Raw genomic sequence first — 21,612 nt, 5'->3', positions numbered from 1 at the left:
AATACCTACGTGAGAATGCTGTTCATCGACTACAGCTCAGCATTTAACACCATAGTACCCTCCAAACTCGTCATCAAGCTCGAGACCCTGGGTCTCGACCCCGCCCTGTGCAACTGGGTACTGGACTTCCTGACGGGCCGCCCCCAGGTGGTGAGAGTAGGTAACAACATCTCCACCCCGCTGATCCTCAACACTGGGGATCCACAAGGGTGCGTTCTGAGCCCTCTCCTGTACTCCCTGTTCACCCACGACTGCGTGGCCATGCACGCCTCCAACTCAATCATCAAGTTTGCGGACGTCACTACAGTGGTAGGCTTGATTACCAACAACGACGAGGCGGCCTACAGGGAGGAGGTGAGGGCCCTCGGAGTGTGGTGTCAGGAAAATAACCTCACACTCAACGTCAACAAAACAAAAGGAGATGATTGTGGACTTCAGGAAACAGCAGAGGGAGCACCCCCCTATCCACATCGACGGGACAGTAGTGGAGAGGGTAGTAAGTTTTAAGTTCCTCGGCGTACACATCACGGACAAACTGAATTGGTCCACCCACACAGACAGCGTTGTGAAGAAGGCGCAGCAGCGCCTCTTCAACCTCAGGAGGCTGAAGAGATTCGGCTTGTCACCAAAAGCACTCACAAACTTCTACAGATGCACAATCGAGAGCATCCTGTCGGGCTGCATCATCGCATGGTACGGCAACTGCTCCGCCCACAACCGTAAGGCTCTCCAGAGGGTAGTGAGGTCTGCACAACGCATCACCGGGGGCAAACTACCTGCTCTCCAGGACATCTACACCACCCGATGTCACAGGAAGGCCAAAAAGATCATCAAGGACAACAACCACCCAAGCCACTGCCTGTTCACCCCGCTATCATCCAGAAGGCGAGGTCAGTACAGGTGCATCAAAGCAGGGACCGAGAGACTGAAAAACAGCTTCTATCTCAAGGCCATCAGACTGTTAAACAGCCACCACTAATATTGAGTGGCTGCTGCCAACATACTGACTCAACTCCTGCCACTTTAATAATGGGAATTGATGTAAAAAATGTATCACTAGCCACTTTAAACAATGCCACCTAATATGTTTACATACCCTACATTACTCATCTCATATGTATATACTGTACTCGATACCCTACATTACTCATCTCATATGTATATACTGTACTCGATACCATCTACTGCATCTTGCCTATGCCGTTCTGTACCATCACTCATTCATATATCTTTATGTACATATTCTTTATCCCTTTACACTTGTGTGTATAAGGTAGTAGTTGTGGAATTGTTAGGTTAGATTACTCGTTGATTACTACTGCATTGTCGGAACTAGAAGCACAAGCATTAACATCTGCTAACCATGTGTATGTGACAAATAACATTTGATTTGGTTTGGTTTGATTTGGTTTGTTTCTGATCTGAAGCCCATGCATGTGACAGAGCGCCAGACGGCTGTGTTCGAGGTGTCTCCCTCCAAGAGGACAGATACTCCGCTGGTCTGGAAGGTACAGGAACCACACAGTAGGCAAAAAAAAGTATTGTCTAAATGTAACTGTGCATTCTGCAAAATGTAGTCTTGTTGACTGCGAGCACGAACGAAATAAATAAAATCAAAGTAAAATCAAGTATCATAAAAACATACCTTTTTTCCCGTGGTCAGAATCGCCATGATCACTGAAAATACCAGGGTTGTTTTTCAACGTAAATGTTTTGCAATGGAAAACAGAAAGAAGCATTTCTTATTTGACACATCCAGATGGTCCCCGATTCTCTGATCGCGATTCTCTAAACGTGTAAAGTGTTGGTCCCATTGTCACGCCCTGACCATAGAGAGCCATTGTTTCTCTATGGTGAAGTAGGTCAGGACGTGACTGGGGGGTATTCTAGTTTATTATTTCTATGTGGGGGTTCTAGGTTATTATTTCTATGTTGGTGATTTGTATGATTCCCAATTAGAGGCAGCTGGTAATCGTTGTCTCTAATTGGGGATCATATTTAAGTAGTTGTTTTTCCCACCTGTGTTTTATGGAATATTGTTTTGAGTTAGTGCACGTAGCACCTCTGTAGTCACGGTTCGTTGTTAGTTTATTGTTTTGTTTTGCTAAGTTTCACTTTCTAATAAATTATGTGGAACTCAACATCCGCTGCACCTTGGTCCGTCTCTACACACGTTCGTGACACCCATGAGCTGAAATAAAAAAATCCCAGACGTTTTCCATTCTCACAAAAGCTTATTTCTCTCAAATTTTGGGCACAAATTTGGTTACATTTCTGTTAGTGAGCATTTATCCTTTGTCAAGATAATTCATCCACCTGACAGGTGTGACATAATCAAGAAGCTGATTAAACAGCATGATCATTATACGGATGCACCTTGTGCTGGGGACACACAACACCACATATGTCTCAAGTTTTGAGGGAGCGTGCAATTGGCCTGGTGACTGCAGGAATGTCCACCAGAGCTGTTGCCAGAGAATTGAATGTTAATTTTAGAGAATTTGGCAGTACATTTAGCCGGCCTCACAACCAGGGGGGTGTGCTGGGGAGTATTTCTGTCTGTAATAAAGCCCTTTTGATTAAGATCAGGTGTGGCATAAAGACGGCGGACTGAACACAGTGGTGCAGCTCGCCCCAAGATAAAAACGTAATATTCAATATCTATGAGTTTGACTAAATATTAGCACTTCACTCCACATACTCGTGGGTAATAACCTTCAATCTGGGTAACAACAAAACAAATTATAAGGCGAGAGAAATTTATCGACTAATATTACCGAAACAATCAACACCCAAACATAATGGAGAGTAAACAATGAGAACCAATCCCCAAAAGAAAACGAGACTTCGACAGACATAGATTATTTATTATTTTCACCAACCGGAATGGTAAGGGTGAAAACCGATCTGTTGATAATGATAAACTGGGCATACTTGAATTAGTCAGTAAATATATAAAGGAGTTGAAGGCGAGCCTCGAGATGAGTGATGAAAAAGCTGCGACAATGGAGAAAGAAACAAACAAGTTTAAAGGTACAGTCAATAAGATGGAAACGGACGTTAATGAACTTATTAAATAGGACATGTTTCTGAAAAGCCTTAGTTGACATGCGTACTAGAAAATCTGGTACTTACTGGTATCAAAGAAAAAGGCAAAAATCCTGAAAGCGTGGTGAAATAATTATTTCTTACTGCTCTACAGATCCCAGGCGATGTTGTCGACAAAATCCAACTCGAACTTGTACACCGTCTCAGACAGAGAGGACAGAGATATGAGCGCCCAATCGTTGCCAAATACGCATTCTTTAATAAAGTTAAAATAATGTTTAAAAGCCTGGGTAAAAGACTTGCTGGCACGAAAATAGGCAATATTCAGTTCCCAAAAGAAATTGCAGAATGGCGCAAAGTTCTGTACCTACTCTTCAAGGAGAATAGATTAAAAGGGAAACGTGTAGCTCTCGTAGTTGATAAACTGTATATTGAAAACCAAATGTTCCGAGACACCAAGACTACTCCATGGCTATTCTAAATATTACAAAGTTGTCACGTTCCTGACCTGTTTTCTGTTGTTTTTGTATGTGTATGATGGTCAGGGCGTGAGTTTGGGTGGGCAGTCTATGTTTTCTGTTTCTATGTTGGTTTTGGGTTGCCTGGTATGGCTCTTAATTAGAGGCAGGTGTTTTGCGTTTTCCTCTAATTGTGAGTCATATTTAGGTAGGGTGTTCTCACTGTTTGTTTGTGGGTGATTGTCTCCTGTGTCGTCCATGTCTGTACCATACGGGACTGTTTGGCTGTTCGTTCGTTTGATGTAGTCTGTTCCTGTCCGTGAGTTCTACGTTTAGTTATGTAAGTTCATGTTCAGGTTTCGTCTACGTCGTTTTCTTATTTTGTAATTTTGTAAGTGTTTTGTTCTCGTTTTGCCGTCGTATTCAATAAAAGAGATGGCTTATTTTCCTACTGCTGCGTATTGGTCCACTGATCCTTCTCTCCTCTCCTCGTCTGAGGAAGAGGAGGACAACAGACCTTACAGAATCACCCACCAAATCTCCAGAGCCAAGCAGCGGAGTAAACGGAGTAAGGGACAGGAAAAGAAGGAGGAATGGACTTGGGACGATATATTGGACGGGAAAGGTTGCTACACATGGGAGGAGATCCTGGCTGGTAGGGATCGCCTCCCATGGGAACAGCTGGAGGCACTGAGGAGAGCAGAGGCTACCGGAGAGAGGAACCGGAGTTATGAGGGAACGCGTCTGGCACAGAAGCCCAAAAAGCCCGTGAGTAACACCCAAAAATTTCTTGGGGGGGGCTAAGAGGTAGTGGGCTAAGAGGTAGTGGGCCAAGGGCAGGTAGGAGACCTGCGCCCACTTCCCAGGCTTACCGTGGAGAGCGGGAGTACGGGCAGGCGCCGTGTTACGCAGTAGAGCGCACGGTGTCTCCTGTACGAGTGCATAGCCCAGTGCGGGTTATTCCACCTCCCCGCACTGGTAGGGCTAGATTGGGTATTGAGCCAGGTGTCATGAGGCCGGCTCAACGCGTCTGGTCTCCAGTGCGTCTCCTCGGGCCGGCATTCATGGCACCTGCCTTACGCATGGTTTCCCCGGTTCGCCTACATAGGCCGGTGCGGGTTATTCCACCTCCCCGCACTGGTCTGGCGACCGGGAGCATTCAACCAGGTAAGGTTGGGCAGGCTCAATGCTCAAGAGTGCCAGTACGCCTCCACGGTCCGGTATTTCCGGCGCCACCTCCCCGCCCCAGCCTAGTACCTACAGTGCCTACACTACGCACTAGGCTACCAGTGCGTCTCCTGAGCCCTGTTCCTCCTCCACGCACTCTCCCTGTAATGCGTGTATCCAGTTCGGTGCCTCCAGTTCTGGCACCACGCACTAAGCCTCCTGTGTGTCTCCAGAGCCCTGTACACACTGTATCTTCTCCCCCTACTAATCCTGATGTGCTTGTCCTCAGCCCGGTGTCACCAGTGCCGGTACCACGCACCAGGTATAGAGTGGGCTTTGAGAGTACAGTGTGCCCTGTCCCTGCTCCCCGCACTAGTATGAAGGTGCGTGTCCTTAGCCCGGTGCCTCCAGTTCCGGCACCACGCACCAGGTCTACAGTGCGCCTTATCCGTCTCACCAGCGCCATCTGAGCCATCCGTCTCACCAGCGCCATCTGAGCCATCCGTCTCACCAGCGCCATCTGAGCCATCCGTCTCCCCAGCGCCATCTGAGCCATCCGTCTCCCCAGCGCCATCTGAGCCATCCGTCTCCCCAGCGCCGTCTGAGCCGCCCGTCTGCCATGAGCCTGCAAAGCCGCCCGTCTGCCATGAGCCTGCAAAGCCGCCCGTCTGCCATGAGCCTACAGAGCCGTCCGCCAGACAGGAGCCGCCAGAGCCGTCCGCCAGACAGGAGCCGCCAGAGCCGCCAACCAGACAGGATCTGCCAGAGCCGCCAACCAGACAGGATCTGCCAGAGCCGCCAACCAGACAGGATCTGCCAGAGCCGCCAACCAGACAGGATCTGCCAGAGCCGCCAACCAGACAGGATCTGCCAGAGCCAGCCTGCCATGAGTGTCGAGAGCCGTCAGCCTGCCATGAGCGTCGAGAGCCGTCAGCCAGCCATGAGCGTCGAGAGCCGTCAGCCTGCCATGAGCGTCGAGAGCCGTCAGCCTGCCATGAGCGTCGAGAGCCGTCAGCCTGCCATGAGCGTCGAGAGCCGTCAGCCTGCCATGAGCGTTGAGAGCCGTCAGCCAGCCATGAGCGTCGAGAGCCGTCAGCCAGCCATGAGCGTCGAGAGCCGTCAGCCAGCCATGAGCGTCGAGAGCCGTCAGCCAGCCATGAGCGTCGAGAGCCGTCAGCCTGCCATGAGCGCCCAGATTCGTCAGTCAGCCAGGAGCTGCCCTTCAGCCAGAAATGGCTATATACCCAGAACTGCCCATCAGTCCAGAGCTGTCTCTCTGTCCGGAGCTGCCTTTCAGTCCGGAGTTGCCCCTCTATTATGATCTCCCTCTCTATCTTGATCTACCTCTTTATTCTTATCTATCCCTCTGTCTTGATTTATCCCTCTGTCCCGGTGCTGTCCCTGTCATGGATGTTACAAAGAGGATTTTGTGGGGGTAAGATATGGGTGGACATTTTTAGGGGTAGATGGAGGTTGGGATTGACTATGGTGGGGTGGGGACCTCGCCCGGAGCCTGAGCCACCACCGTAGTTAGATGCCCACCCGGACCCTCCCCTAGACTTTGTGCTGGTGCGCCCGGAGTTCGCACCTTATGGGGTGGGTTATGTCACGTTCCTGACCTATTTATGTTAGTTTGTTATGTGTGTTAGTTGGTCAGGACGTGAGGTTGGGTGGGCATTCTATGTTTTCTGTTTCTGTGTTGGTTTTGGGTTGCCTGGTATGGCTCTTAATTAGAGGCAGGTGTTTGGCGTTCCTCTAATTAAGAGTCATATTTAGGTAGGCGTTGTCACAGTGTTCGTTGTGGGTGATTGTCTTCCGTGTCTGCATACGGGACTGTTACGGTTTGTTCGGTTTGTGTAGTCTAATTGTCCTATTCATGCGTTCTACTTGTTTTATGTAAGTTCGTCGTTTTAGGTCTGTCTACACCGTTTGTTGTTTTGTTAGTTTAGTTAAGTTTGTGTTTTGTTTAATAAATATGTGTTCAAACTCCACTGCGCCTTGGTTCGATCACTACTCCTCCTTTTCGGTAGAAGAGGAGGAGGATCGCCGTTACAAAAGTTCCCATAATGGAGTAAAATAATAGAATACCCAATACTATCCATGCTAGAGATTGTAATAAAAAATATATACACTGCTCAAAAAAATAAAGGGAACACTTAAACAACACAATGTAACTCCAAGTCAATCACACTTCTGTGAAATCAAACTGTCCACTTAGGAAGCAACACTGATTGACAATAAATTTCATATGCTGTTGTGCAAATGGAATAGACAAAAGGTGGAAATTATAGGCAATTAGCAAGACACCCCCCAAAACAGGAGTGATTCTGCAGGTGGTGACCACAGACCACTTCTCAGTTCCTATGCTTCCTGGCTGATGTTTTGGTCACTTTTGAATGCTGGCGGTGCTCTCACTCTAGTGGTAGCATGAGACGGAGTCTACAACCCACACAAGTGGCTCAGGTAGTGCAGTTCATCCAGGATGGCACATCAATGCGAGCTGTGGCCAGAAGGTTTGCTGTGTCTGTCAGCGTAGTGTCCAGAGCATGGAGGCACTACCAGGAGACAGGCCAGTACATCAGGAGACGTGGAGGAGGCCGTAGGAGGGCAACAACCCAGCAGCAGGACCGGTACCTCCGCCTTGGTGCAAGGAGGTGCACTGCCAGCGCCCTGCAAAATGACCTCCAGCGGGGGGGGGGGGGGGGGGGGGGGGGTTGTATGGAAAAGTGTGGAGTTAAGTGAGTGAAATAAGGAAAATGGTTGTGAATACCAGAGCCCGTGTGTGTCTGCGAGCAGGGGCTGTGAGAGAGAGATTTCAATTTTGTGCAGATATGGGAAATACATTTTAAAATCAATGATGAATATAGTTTATTTATTTATTGTCCAATCATGATGGATCTGTGCCCAACCCTATCCTCTAGACACTCACCTGAGCAACCCATGCGCTAAGGAGAAATCCTTATCTGTTTTATGGGCCTACTGTAAGTAGCCTGTACGCATCCAAAACAGAAAGATGAATGTGGTCAGAGACCCACTAAAGCAGCACCGCCCCTCAATATTCTGAGCCTGCCTGGCAGGGTTAGTCCTACAAAGCCAAAGCCCTCTGATGGGTAAGCATAACATGCAAGGGATTTCTCAAAGCTGGCAACACTAGCTGCTGGCAACACTAGCTGCAGTAACACACGGGGAGAGGTTCACAGTCAAACAATCAGAGACAGAGGAAATTACTGAAATAATCAAAGGTCTGACTGCACAGAGATGCTTGGGAAAATGGCAACAATGGGGGGGGGATCAGCGTGTGAGTGTTTCAGGGGAAGGGGGTGCACCTGATCTCCATAATCTAGGACTTGACATTGGTTAATCAAATTTCCCAAATGTTGCTTATTTGCTCAATTTGACATGCCTTCTCAAACAGCTGCAACTGTACAGCATATGCATTCACACATCAAGTCCTTTCCTTAGTTGGGGGGGGGAATATACTTCTCCATTGGGCAAAGAAAGTCAAAAGGGGCGATGATATTAATGAACTATGATTTTGATCCGAATATGCAAATTGTCAAAACAGATCCGCAAGGTAGATGGATGATTTCAAGTATGTTATTTGACAATAAACATATATGGCTCAATAATCTATACGGTCCAACTAATGATGATCCATTTATCTTTGAAAATATATATAATCATTTATTAAACCTACAAGCGAAACAAGACTCTATTATTATGGTGAGAGATTATAATCTGGTTTTAAGTACCTCAATGGACCGTAAAGGGAATCACACTACAAACGATCACCCTATTTTTTTTATTTAACCTTTATTTAACTAGGCAAAACAGTTAAGAACAAATTCTTATTTACAATGATGGCCTACCCCGGCCAAACCCGGACGACGCAGGGCCAATTGTGCACTACCCTATGAGACTCCCAATCACAGCTGAATGTGATGCAGCCTCTTGCACTGAGATGCAATGCCTTAGACTGCTGCTCCACTTGAGAGCCCTCATGGATACATGATACATTGGAACTAGTGGATAAACAGTGGCATTCGGAAAGTATTCAGACCCCTTGACTTGTTCCACATTTTGTTACGTTACAGCCTTATTATAACATTGTTTCAATTGCTACTTTTTCCTTATCAATCTACACACAATAACCCATAATGACAAAGCAGGTTTTTATAAATGTTTGAAATTTTTTACAAACTTATAAAATATCACATTTGAGTAAGTAATCAGACCCTTTACTTAGTACTTTGTTGAAGCATCTTTGGCAGCGATTACAGCCTTGAGTCTTCTTGGGTATGACACAAGCTTGACACACCTGTATTTGGAGAGTTTCTCCCATTCTTCTCTGTAGATCCTCTCAAGCTCTGTCAGGTTGAGATAGCTTTTTTCAGGTCTCTCCAGAGATTTTTGATCGGGTTCAAGTCCGGGACCTGGCTGGGACACTCAAGGACATTCAAAGACTTGTCCCGAAGCCACTCCTGTGTTGTCTTGGCTGTGTGCTTGGGGTCGTTGTCCTGTTGGAAGTTGAACCTTAGCCCCAGTCTGAGGTCCTGAGTACTCTGGAGCAAGTTTTCATCAAGGATCTCCGTTCATCTTTCCCTCGATCCTGACTAGTCTCCCATTCCCTTCCACTGAAAAACATCCCCATAGCATGATGCTGCCACCACCATGCTTCACCGTTGGGATGGTGCCAGGTTTCCTCCTGACGTGATGTTTGGCATTCAGGCCAAAGAGTACAATCTTGGTTTCATCAGACCAGAGAATCTTGTTTCTCATGGTCTGAGAGTCCTTTAGGTGCTTTTTGGCAAACTCCAAGCAGGCTTTCATGTGACTTTTACTGAGGAGTGGCTTCCATCTGGCCACTCTACCATACAAGCCTGATTGGTGGAGTGCTGCAGAGATGGTTGTCCTTCTGGAAGGTTCTCCCATCTTCACAGAGGAACTCTGGAGTTCTGTTAGAGTGACCATCGGGTTCTTGGTCACCTCCCTGACCAAGGCCCCTCTCCCCAAGTTGCTCCGTTTGGCCAGGCGGTCAGCTCTAGGAAGAGTCTTGGTGATTCCGAACTTCTTCCATTTAAGAATGGAAGGGACAGATGTGTGCCTTTCCAAATCAGCCAATTTAATTTACCACAGGTGGACTCCGATCAAGTTGTAGAAACATCTCAAAGATGATCAATGGAAATATGATGCACTTGAGTTCAATTTCGAGTCTCATAGCAAAGGGTCTGAATACTTATGTCAAGGTATTTCTGTTTTGTTTTTTTCTAAAAACCTGTTTTCACTTTGTCATTATGGGGTATTGTGTGTAGATTGATAAGGGGAAAAAATCATTTAATCCATTTTAGAATAAGGCTGTAACGTAACAAAATGTGTAAAAAAGGAAGGGGTCTGAATCCTTTCCAAATGCACTGTACGGAGGCTTAAATATCCTGACCTAGTGAGATATACATGGCAGAGGCTCAATCAAGCTAGACTACTTTATTATGTCATTCTCACTGGCACCAAAAGTTTAAAAAGTGTTGATAGGGGACAGAATGCGGTCGGACCATCAAATAATTGGCATATATTTTACTCTTACAGAATTTCCACGTGGGCAAGGATATTGGAAATGTAATCAAAGCCTATTGGATCATAAATTGTTTTTAACTAGGACCCAATAATTAAAAAACAACTTTTTCCGACATAACATAGGTAGAGCAGATCCCCTTATTGTTTGCAACACTTTTAAACGTGTCTTTAGAGGCCATGCAATTCAGTACTCATCTCTAAAACAAAAGCAATTTAGATCAAAAGAGTCCATATTAACAAAGGAAATGGGAAGACTAATAGTGCAGATAGATAACAATACAAACTGTACCACAGAGGCAAAGAATAAATCAGAGGAAAAACAAAAATAAATGGAGTAATTTATTCAAGAAAGATCAAGTGTAATGTATTTTTTTTTTTTAAACAGCGAACTGGATGGAATATGGGGGAAAATGCACCAAATCATTTTTTAATCTTCAACATAGAAATGCTACCAAATCTAATTTGCTGAAACTTGTTACAAATGATGGAGTCACCCAGGATTCACCAAACTATATTTTGAAAGAGGAAGAAAGGTACTTTAAGCATATGTTTCAGTCTCCTCCATCTCCACTAACTGAAGTTAATTGTAAGGATTTTTTTTCTACTAATAATGTAAAATTAACAACTGTACAGAAAGACTCGTGTGAAGGCCAAATTACAGAGGAGGAATTTCTTGATGCAATAAAATCAAATGTTATTTGTCACATGCACTGAATACAACCTTACAGTGAAATGCTTACCTACTTGCTTGCTTACTTTGGAAAAAGTGGTCAAAAACATATTCCAGTCTGGAATATGTTCCTGGATTCCTCCGATGGCATTGAGGAGTACACCACATCAGTCGCTGGCTTCATCAATAAGTGCATCGAGGACGTCGTCCCAACAGCGACTGTACGTACATACCCAAACCAGAAGCCATGGATTACAGGCAACATTCCCACTGGGCTAAAGGCTAGAGCTGCCACTTTCAAGGAGCGGGACTCAAGCCCGGAAGCTTATAAGAAATCACGCAATGCCCTCCGAAGAACCATCAAACAGGCAAAGCGTTAATACAGGAATAAGATCGAATCGTACTACACTGGCTCCGACACTCGTCGGATGTAGCAGGGCTTGCAAACTATTACAGAATACGTTACGCGCATCAGCGCATTCTGACACTCACCTGGACTCCATCACCTCCTTGATTACCTGCCCCTATATATGTAACTCCCTTTTGTTCCTTCCTGAGGCGTAATTGTTTGTTTCATGTCTGTGCGTTGTTCGTGTTTCTTGTTTTGTATTACGTTTCGTTTAAATCACTCACTCCCTGAACTTGCTTCCCGACTCTCAGCGCACATCGTTACACCAGTAGAATAGTCAAAAAAGTGCAAACTCCAAGTGAAATCAAGCACAACTCAAATAAGTATTTTGCTACTCTTACTTATTTGACCAAGGTCTGATACACAGAAAAGTAATGATACATTATGTATTATTCATAGAGGGCATTTTAAAAACTGTCTGTGAAATCTGCAGAAATCCCATACAGTTTGATTGATCAACTGGTATCAATATCAAACAATATCAAAGTATCAATTAATTATTGTACATCAAATAATGAATTGAAAAGCTTTGAGGTGAAAGTAAGCATTTACCCCGGTAATTCCGATTTAGAGTACCATCTGTCTCTTCACCAAATATTTGAGATTTATTAGAACTCCTGACAAACACCCCCTACATGCGTCCCAAATGGCACCCAACCCCATTTTGGGTCTTGGTCAAAGTAGTGCACTTAAAAGGGAATAGTGTGCCATTTTGGACGCAACCTTTGTGTGTTCTGTCAAATTAAGATGTATGAGCTACATAAAGTAGTGATGGGTCATTGGCGAATGAACCGCTCTTTGAAGGTCTCTATTTGGTAACTGTTGGTAACCGAATCGTTACGGTGAAACAGCCATTCATTTGGCTCCCTCACCGTAAAAATGGTTTTTGGAATTAAGTCAAAATAACATTGCCTATTGCTTATTCCTGTGACTAACTGTAAGTCGCTCTGGATAAGAGCGTTTTACTGAGTCAACTGTAGGAGAACGATTTACATATACTACTTCTCTATGCATGCACATGTATAAGCGATCCTAATATTGGGCCTAAGCTTTCATGGCTAGCCATCTAACAATTTGTGTTTGGTGAGGCCAATGTAGTGAAAGTAATATGTGGAATGTTACAATTGGCTATAAAAGAGATTAGCTACAAAAAAACTCGGAATGCATCAGATCACCTGTCCCATTGTGTGATGTTTGTGTAGAGTTTTCTCCTTGTTTGCGCATTGATAGGGGATATTGATCAAACTTAATTTGGTTTAGCACTTGCTCCTTGTAATTCTATTAATTAATTAATTCTGAAACAAAAGTGTATAACGTTTAGAAGCAAACATATTTTTTATTTGCTTAAGCCTTGTCGTACTAGCACAATTTATTTTAGAACCTAGTGGTAACCTACACAGCATTTATTGGGTAAGTTAACAAGTGCCCTTTCTAAAAATAATCTTTCAGCACAAGAATAGCAAGGACGTTAGCCACTATGTTACATGCTAGCTAACGTAAACTCGTACATCGCCTTGGTCCGTACAATTACCCTTATTTTAGCGCCCCAAAAAACGTAATACTTCCAGATCAACTGTAATGTCAATACCATTGTAAAGCACAATTTCTCCCTTTTCCAACAAAATCAATTACATGACCTAAACACGGCCCATTTCTGCATAATTCAAGCAGGCAATGAGCCCCGTCGGGTCTTTTTTTTTTAAATGGCGGGTGGGGAAGCGAAACTAATGCGTTATAGTGAGAAGGACAGATGTCGTGTGGGAAAATTGCTTTTTTCACTCGATCTGTCCAACTTTTCACCTTATCACCTCTATAATGTAAATAAAACACTATAAAGAGTTTATATAATGTGTCATTACAAACCTATTTGAAGGTTTGTGTAGAATTTGAATCGGGTTTTTAGGGCAGTGCTAAAGTGATCTTAGAAGTAAACACAGCTTTGAGAATGATGATCGCATGATGACGGAAAAAAATGACTAGGTATTACCCCCGTCACTGTCCATTTCTTGTTTTTAAACGATGAGAGAAGTGCTACACCTGGTGGAGAGAGATTGAAAGACAGAAATAGTTGCTTTTTGCGTGCTGTACGTTACGACATGACACGTCACGATGTAACGGAGGGTCCGTTTTTTCAACTTTTCTCCAATACTATAGAGCCATTACCATGTCGATCAACGCTTGAATAGAAACCTAGTTCACACCCCCGATTTTGAAGTCAACACAGTCGCTACAGTCCCATTAGTTTTCTTGGTAGCCTCGTTTGAATGTCGCAGTTACGCACATTTGTACGGAATGGGGTGAGTTTACGTTAGTCAGCTTGATTTCAATAATGTTTCAACTCAAACTGGCTAGCTAACGTTAGCTGATTAACACCGCACACACTCCATGTTAAAATGGTAATTTGGTTAAATTAAGAAAGAAAAACAGATATTTGGCTACGTTTGGCAAATAGTATCTAACATTATCAGTTTAAATTGGATTACTTGTGCAATTCTGCTACGTGTACCGTAGTATAATTGTAGCTAAGCTTGCTGTTTTCATGCTGTTAAATAGTACCGCTCTAACTAGCAGCACACATGGTGCCAACTTGCGGACATGCTGACTAACTTGTCATTTGTTTGATAACCTGTATAGCAGTAGCTAAGAATAAACCTAATAATATTCTAATGATTAATTAGCCTAATCTTGCAAGTAGTAATGTTAGTATATATTTAGTTATTTTACAATTGTTAGTTTGGGTGTAATGAGATGTTATGTTAATCAAACCATGTTATAAAAATGTATTTTGCAGTTAACAGGTTTGCCTAGACAGCACTTAAATCTTGAATTCCAAATCAATTTTAGAATAATTTGTTAATTAACATATTAACTAAAGTGAATAAAAAAAGTTAACGTAAACATTTTTTAGATTCTTTGAAATCCAAAAGCACTATTTCTTCAATGGATGAAGTGAAACTTTAAGTACTGCAGATCTAGCACTCAAGAAGCATTTGACTCAACACTGAAGAAATGTTCATGAATCAGTTACTGCTTGTATAAAAATGTGACCTCTGTAAATTTTCTGAGCCCTGTGATGTTAAGCAGTACTTTTCTCATTTGAGAAGTCATTTCAACAATAAGGATTATATGCAAGAAGAGAGTCAGAAAATAAGTCCTGACTGGGTAACTGTTGATGCAGCAAGGATGACTACATTCTCATTAAGACGAAAGGAGATGGTGGAAGATGAGCCCCTTGTGATTGAAATCAAATCTAGATGGCCAGCGCTCTTCACAGACAAGTTCTTCTTTAAAAGCTGCAAAAGGTCCAAAAATATTTTCTGTGATTGTTGAAATGAATAATATACACAGTTTCTCATACCTCAAGAGCTTGTCTCCCTTCAGACCTTTGTACATTTTGAGATGAAGGTGATTAGAGGACACAAGGAACTACATAAGTTATTAATGTAATACGCTTTCCAAAAATGTATTCCTTTTTATCCGTAGTGCTCTTAGGCTGGGTATAAAAATCATAACTCTGACTTTATAGGTCACACACATGCAGGGCTCTGTACAGTGTAAGCATTTCACTCACATTTTCTGAAGTCAATTATGGCTATAAACCATTGTTGTCTTCAAAGTATCTCTGTCATTTAGTTTCATAGCTTGACTCTGAATCCCTTAACTTTATTTAACAATGAGCGCAGTGGCAGTCACAGGCTGTCATAGATATGTAGCGGGTCTCTTATGTACCACAGGAGAACCAAGAAATGAAGAGCGACCCCACGGCTGTCTTTTAGGCTTTTATGTTGATCTGCAATAGTATTGTGAAAAGACAGGACAGGAACACATCAGTCTCCAATGCACCATCTGACAAGTTGTTCTTTCTCTCTCTGTGTTTTCTCGGACTGAGGAGAGCGGGAGCTACTGGTAGTACCAAGGTGTTAGTAGGTGACACAAGCACCTGGATGAAATAAAATACATTTAATGAAACAAAACCCGAAGATGTTAACATCATTTAGCTACTGTAGCTGCCTACTTAACATCCAACAGGCAGCACCAGTAGCGCAACAATTAAAAATAGACACCAAAAGTAAAGTTCCTGGCGATCATAGCGATCTGACTCCCCCCCTCTGTCTGAACTTGGAATATTCCTGTTCGCGGGCTTTGGCCACTGACCCTCAACCTGGTTGTTCTGTTCTGCGTTGTGTACTATTCTAATAATTTGAAGTTTGATGGAATAACCATTTTAACTCCACTACACTCACCCCTTCTTAATTTCAGCAAACTTTAAAACATAAGGTAAGAGTTCTTCCTCCACAGGGGTAACCTTGACCAAGAGTCGCCCAGAAGGACAGCAACGAGACTTTGCCAGGTAGAAATATGCCCATATACATACAACCTAAGACCCCCTAATAAAGTATTTATCATTTCCTTAATCTATCCTCTAACCTCTGTTTCATTGGGGTACTGTCACTTCAACAAAAGTTGATAGGGCCTGAATCAGGGCGGCTAGATGCTCTCTTTTGTCCAGCTCAGCAATCACTTGACTCATTGACTCTAAAAGTCTTCTGACAGGCTTCACAACTCTTCCAGTTCTCAAAGTGCCTTCACTGGGTCTCAGGACTGTATCAGTGAACTCAGACGTCTGGCTGTTTCTGCGCTCTTCCTCTCTCTGGTTACCCATTCTCTTCTTAGTAGATCTTATGCATCCAGAGCCGCTGACTGTTGAACTTCTATTGCTCTTCTACTCTTTTAACTCTACAACAGATACATTTGAAATTATCCCAACTGAGACTTAGCTAGTTTTCATGTTTCCTAACTATGTATATTTTAATCACAGGCTTCCTGGTTTTCAGTGTTAGTTTCAGTTTAAACTGCAAAATCAAGACATATTTCCCCCAAATCAGTATAAGTACTGTAGCCCCATTAACATGGTAACCCTTTGGTCTGAAAGTGGCAGCGGATAATTTGAATCACTTTCCTACATTAAATACTTCAGGTTTTTTGACAAGTGTTTCTTTTGAGTTTTGTAGCCATGTAATTGGCTATTTTGCTTGATGGCCTTACATTAACAATGTGGTAAAACAGTCATTTTTGCTTTTGTTGTTAGAGTTCCAATCAACGGAAGAGAGGCTGTCCTCCGACGCTTGCCATACATCCTGCGAGAAGACCCTACCGATTTTATGAAGACGTGAGGTATACAACCCTACAACATAATCTTATGCTTTCTCCCAGGAGTGAAATTTCTCATGAATCATGAGGCACGGTAATGTTCAATGGAGTCAAGTTGAATGTCTGTCGCCATCTGAAGTGGTTATAACACACAGGCCAAATGAAATGTGAACCAACTACAGTATATAAGGATGTCTCTTTTAGCAATGTTTTATTTGTTTGACTTTTACTCAACCTTTCTCCCTTGTTAGACATTCAGTTAACAATAGTGATTTAGCATGCTTTTTTCTCCAGAAGAAACGACATCTATATCTTTAACAACTATCTTGGACTGCAAACCAAACATCCGAACCATACATGAAACACAATACTAGGTTTGGCCGATAATACCCAACTACCATGTAAACTACTATTGATAGCTGTTGTCGACGGTTGTGAAATGTAAGTATGCTCAAGTTTTAGTATATTTGAACGTATCACACATCTCTGGTGTTAGACAGCACACAATACTGCAATGCCCTTAGTGATATTTCAAATCCCCTATTGTTAGACAATGAACATAATTAAAGTGGCACTGAGGAATTCCAAATTCCAATACAAAAGCTGTAAAAACAGAATTTCTTGATATATAAAAAGTGATTTTGAAAGGACAATTAATCCCTACAGTAGAGTGCGGATTTTGCCATTTGAACAGGAATTGCAATCAGTTTTGCTTCAAGATTGTTCGTCAGTGGGCTCGCGCCGATCCGTCTTCAATATAAACTTAGCATTTTAGAATGTGCTTTTGTGTTAAAGGAATTGCTTCTTGTAGGGAATCATTGTCCGATCTAAATAACTTTTGAAATATAGTTTACAGCTTTTGTAAGCTGGTCATTTAAAAAGAAACTAGTAGAGGTGGAATTCTACACAGTGCACCTTTAATATAATGAAAGTTGTAGAAAGAGCTGATTGCCAAAACAGCACTGAATGATAGATAAGGCTGGGTCCCCCTCTCATTTTCAGTGTTGGATGACCATGGGCCTTTGCGGCGCTATAGCGGACAATCAATAGTTTTTTGCATATAGGAAAAGAACAAACATGTTTAACCTCAACTAAGAACACATTTTATCTAGACCTGAGAGCATTCATGGTTGACTGACGTGCTTAAGGACCATGCTTGTTTAGCGCAATGCCTCTAATCTTTGCCTATTTTTGTTCTGTTTTTCAGAAGACAACTGATTCTGAGGAAGTCACCCGCCGAGTGAAAATCAGTGTTGTGGTTGGAGCTGCAGCAGATAACCCAATGCCAGCTGTTGCCCTTATGATCCCCTGCTCTTCTATCACACATGAGCTTTACAATGTTCCAAATGCCTTTGCCACGGATTGGACTTCTTTATTGTTTGTAGTGTGATTTCCTTTACGGTCCATAGATGTATTTAAAACCGTATTAAAATCCCCCACCATAACAATAGAGTGTTGCTTGTAAAGTCAATCAATTCTTATATACATTTTCAAAGAAGCTTGGATCATGATTATTTGGACCATATAGGTTAATAAGCCATATCTGTTTATTGTCGAATAACATGTTTAAAATAATCCATCTTCCTTGATTATCTGTTTGGACAATTTGCACATTTGGATCAAAGTTACTGTTAATTAATATCACACCTTTTGATTTTCTTTGCCCATCTTTGCTCATCCCCCAGTCCATTTTCCACAAAACTTCATCTAAAATTGTTGAATGAGTTTCCTGTAAACAACAGATATTATATTCATTCTCTTTTAGCCAGGTAAATACTGATCGTCTTTTCTTATTATCTGCTAAGCCATCACAATTATAACTGGCTATACTTATTTCACCACTTACCATAACGAGACAAGTTTCAATTCTATTTATCAAAAGATGTTTGTAAATGTACCACTAAAAAGTAACATGATGATTGAGTGTCTATATAGCTGTACCATGATATTTGCATTGCTACTAAGTAAACCTCCAATTGGTCCCCACTATTCCACCCGCTAAAAGCCCTCATCCCGAGCTGGGTTGTCATCTGCCCGGCAGATCGCCCCCGACCCCCCAGATCCCATAGCCTCGGAGAGACCGGGACCCATCCCTCAAAGAGCACACAGTGCCACCCACAGAACAGAAGCAGATCAACAGGCAAGTGCATTTCCTTCGCCCTCACCTCCATTTGTATTATATATAGCCATTAAAAAAGATACATGTTTTTAAAATACTGTTTCTTATTTTCCATAATTAGCTATTAATATTTGTAGTAATGTAGGCAATTTATGCAAAGAATTTTTACCTCTCACCAGTCTCGCCATTACTGTCACGCTCGTCATAATGAATAGACCAAGGCGCAGCGTGAGTAGAGTTCCACATATTTTTTAATAAACCGAACCTCAGCAAAACAAACAAGCACAAAAACGTGAAGCTACTGTTGTGCACTCAGGCAACTAAATGTAGACAAGATCCCACAAACACACATGAGGAAATGGCTACCTAAATATGATCCCCAATCAGAGACAACGATAAACAGCTGCCTCTGATTGGGAACCATATCAGGCCAACATAGACATTCAAATTCACCTAGATGACCCACCCAAGTCACTATCACGCCCCAACCAACACAGAGAATAAACAGTTTACTATGGTCAGGGCGTGACAATTACCAAAATTACATTATGGCAAACAATTATTACATCAGCAAACAATTATTGTGAATCATCCTATATTGTCCCTAACATCTTTTACTCCCTCGTAACAGTTGTGGGATACACACACACCCACACACTCATTCACATTCAACCCCATTCCCCCACAACAAACATAGATTCAGATTCTCTTTCCGTCTATTGTTAGTCAAAATAAATGTAATAAAAGCTAGGATAATGTGAAATGGGAAGTACTCTGAGCTTGAAAAAGGCCACGCAACTAGATCACTGGAAATAATAAGTTGAAACAACAAATAATGTTTCACAGTACTGATTTGCATACAGCTACTACTGCTTTTTGAGCTTCAAACAACGATTATCTGCTAAGAAGTTACAAAATCCTTCTCCGAAGATGGTGAATCCTCACCGCAGAAACAATAAATAGTGGGGAAAGCATGTCATTCTGCCCCATGCAAATTTTTTGCACTACGTAAAAAAAGGCAATCTAATAATTTGACCAGGTACATTTTTTTTAATGTGCACATCATAATCTGACATAATGGTAGCCTACGTTTGAGGCTTTACATTTAGAGTTTTGCAATTTCTTCATGGTTGTAGGTCGATTTTCAAGCATTTCGAATGAAGAGTAATTTGGGAGTCAAATGTTGCAGCTGTTTTGCGTAAACGGAGCCAAATGATGCAGCTTCATTTAATATAATCCATGCAAATCCCAAACACGACAACAGGCTCATTCATTACAGGCCTGATTAACAAGAGGTTTATTAGCCCAAGGTACAAGCTAAAGCATGTAAATATCTGCACAAGGACATGAGTTGATCCTCTGGGTATTCAGCCACAGTGATTGGGGGTGGTGTTAATTAAGTTATTCATCATTAGACTATCTGTGTTACACAAGTGCGCACACATGCACACGCACACACACGCAAGCCCGGACACACACACAAGTGCCCGCACACATGCATGAAAGCACACACATACACACACATGCATGTAAACACACACACTTGCTTTCTAGCTCCAAGTGCCACTTCAAAAGGACAAGTGCTGTGCTCTTAACAAATGTTAAATTGCATATTTTTGTCAGTCTTTCCCTCATAAGCATTCATCTGAAAGGACTCCATGTACACTTTAGCCTTTCACATACATAGAGACACAGTTCATCCAGTCATAAAAGACAGGAGACAAAGGCCATATTTATGTAAGCCATGTTTATATCAAGATACTTGTGAGGTGAAACAGAAGGTAATTGTTTCATTTTTTAAAATTCAGTTCAATTCCATTCTACTCTGACCCTTGGCCTTGTCCTTTTTGGTCCTTTTCTATCCTCCCTCTCTCCAAGGATCGCCATTAAAATATGCAAGCCACCTGAAGAACGTGTGCGTGAAGGAGAAGGGCAAGGCCCGGCTGCAGTGCGAGATGAGTTCTAAGGACCACAGGAGGTTGGTAGCACCTTAATTCGGGAGAATGGGCTTGTGGTAATGGCTGGTGTGGAATAAGTGCACTCTAACAAATTGCTGTAGTTTTTACAGTAAAAAAAATGCACAGTTATTCCCTGTTTTATCCATTAACAATATAATATTGTAGACTGCAATGCATCTTGGGTTGCCGAACGATTACAGTTTGTAACAGTGAATGTTGCAGTAAACGTTATGTAAACAAAATACAGGCATGATGATTTACAGCTAATAATGGTTAGTCCTACAGTAGGGACATTGGAGTATGGGATTGCGAGGTCTTTTCAGGTGAATTTTTTGTACAAGACCTCTACACTGAAACAGCCATCAGGTGGGTTAAATCATATTTTACTTTCATCAGCCTTACAATGAGAGGACGATTTCTCACTAGGTTACGGGTCCCGATGTAAAATAGCCTACAGAATCATATAGCCTGTTGTAAAGAATTGGCCATTTGGGCACATCGCGCTTTCCACATGCCCGGGCAGTCTCGTGATGGAAGCGAACATCTGCAATTGTGGTCAGTAGCCTACATCAAATTTGTTGAAATTAGACAGAAGATTTTGCATCGGGAGCCCGTGAATTGGTTTGAAAACGTCCAGTGTCCCTGTGAGCCTTCAGTCTAAAACTGTTACAATGAATAGCCTATTCCATGTTCTGTTTTCTCCAAATAGGTTTGTACGTGAGCTACTAGCTATCTGTGCCCTCCCTTAGCTAAATATTGGAACGTTGTTTGAATCAAGATGGAATAGATTCTAGATATATTTTCGTTATGTCCATTATGGCTTGATGTTTCGAATGTGTATAATCAATCTGTCTGTCCGTTGGCGAGCTTGCTGCATTACAGCTGTCATTTGAGCTCAATTTAGGTGAACTATTCTCAGCCACAAACGTTAGCTTGCTATTCTGAATTGTATTGTTTATATACCTTTTGGATTTCGATTCTAGAAATAAGTATAGGATACTGCAGCTTGAACTGAGACAGTTCGTTTTTTTAAATTATCCAGAATCAACCTTACACAGTTC

This window comes from Salvelinus fontinalis, chromosome 9 (assembly GCF_029448725.1).
Source record: "Salvelinus fontinalis isolate EN_2023a chromosome 9, ASM2944872v1, whole genome shotgun sequence".
NCBI classification, from domain to species: domain Eukaryota; kingdom Metazoa; phylum Chordata; class Actinopteri; order Salmoniformes; family Salmonidae; genus Salvelinus; species Salvelinus fontinalis.
Note: the sequence above shows the minus strand (reverse complement) of the source record.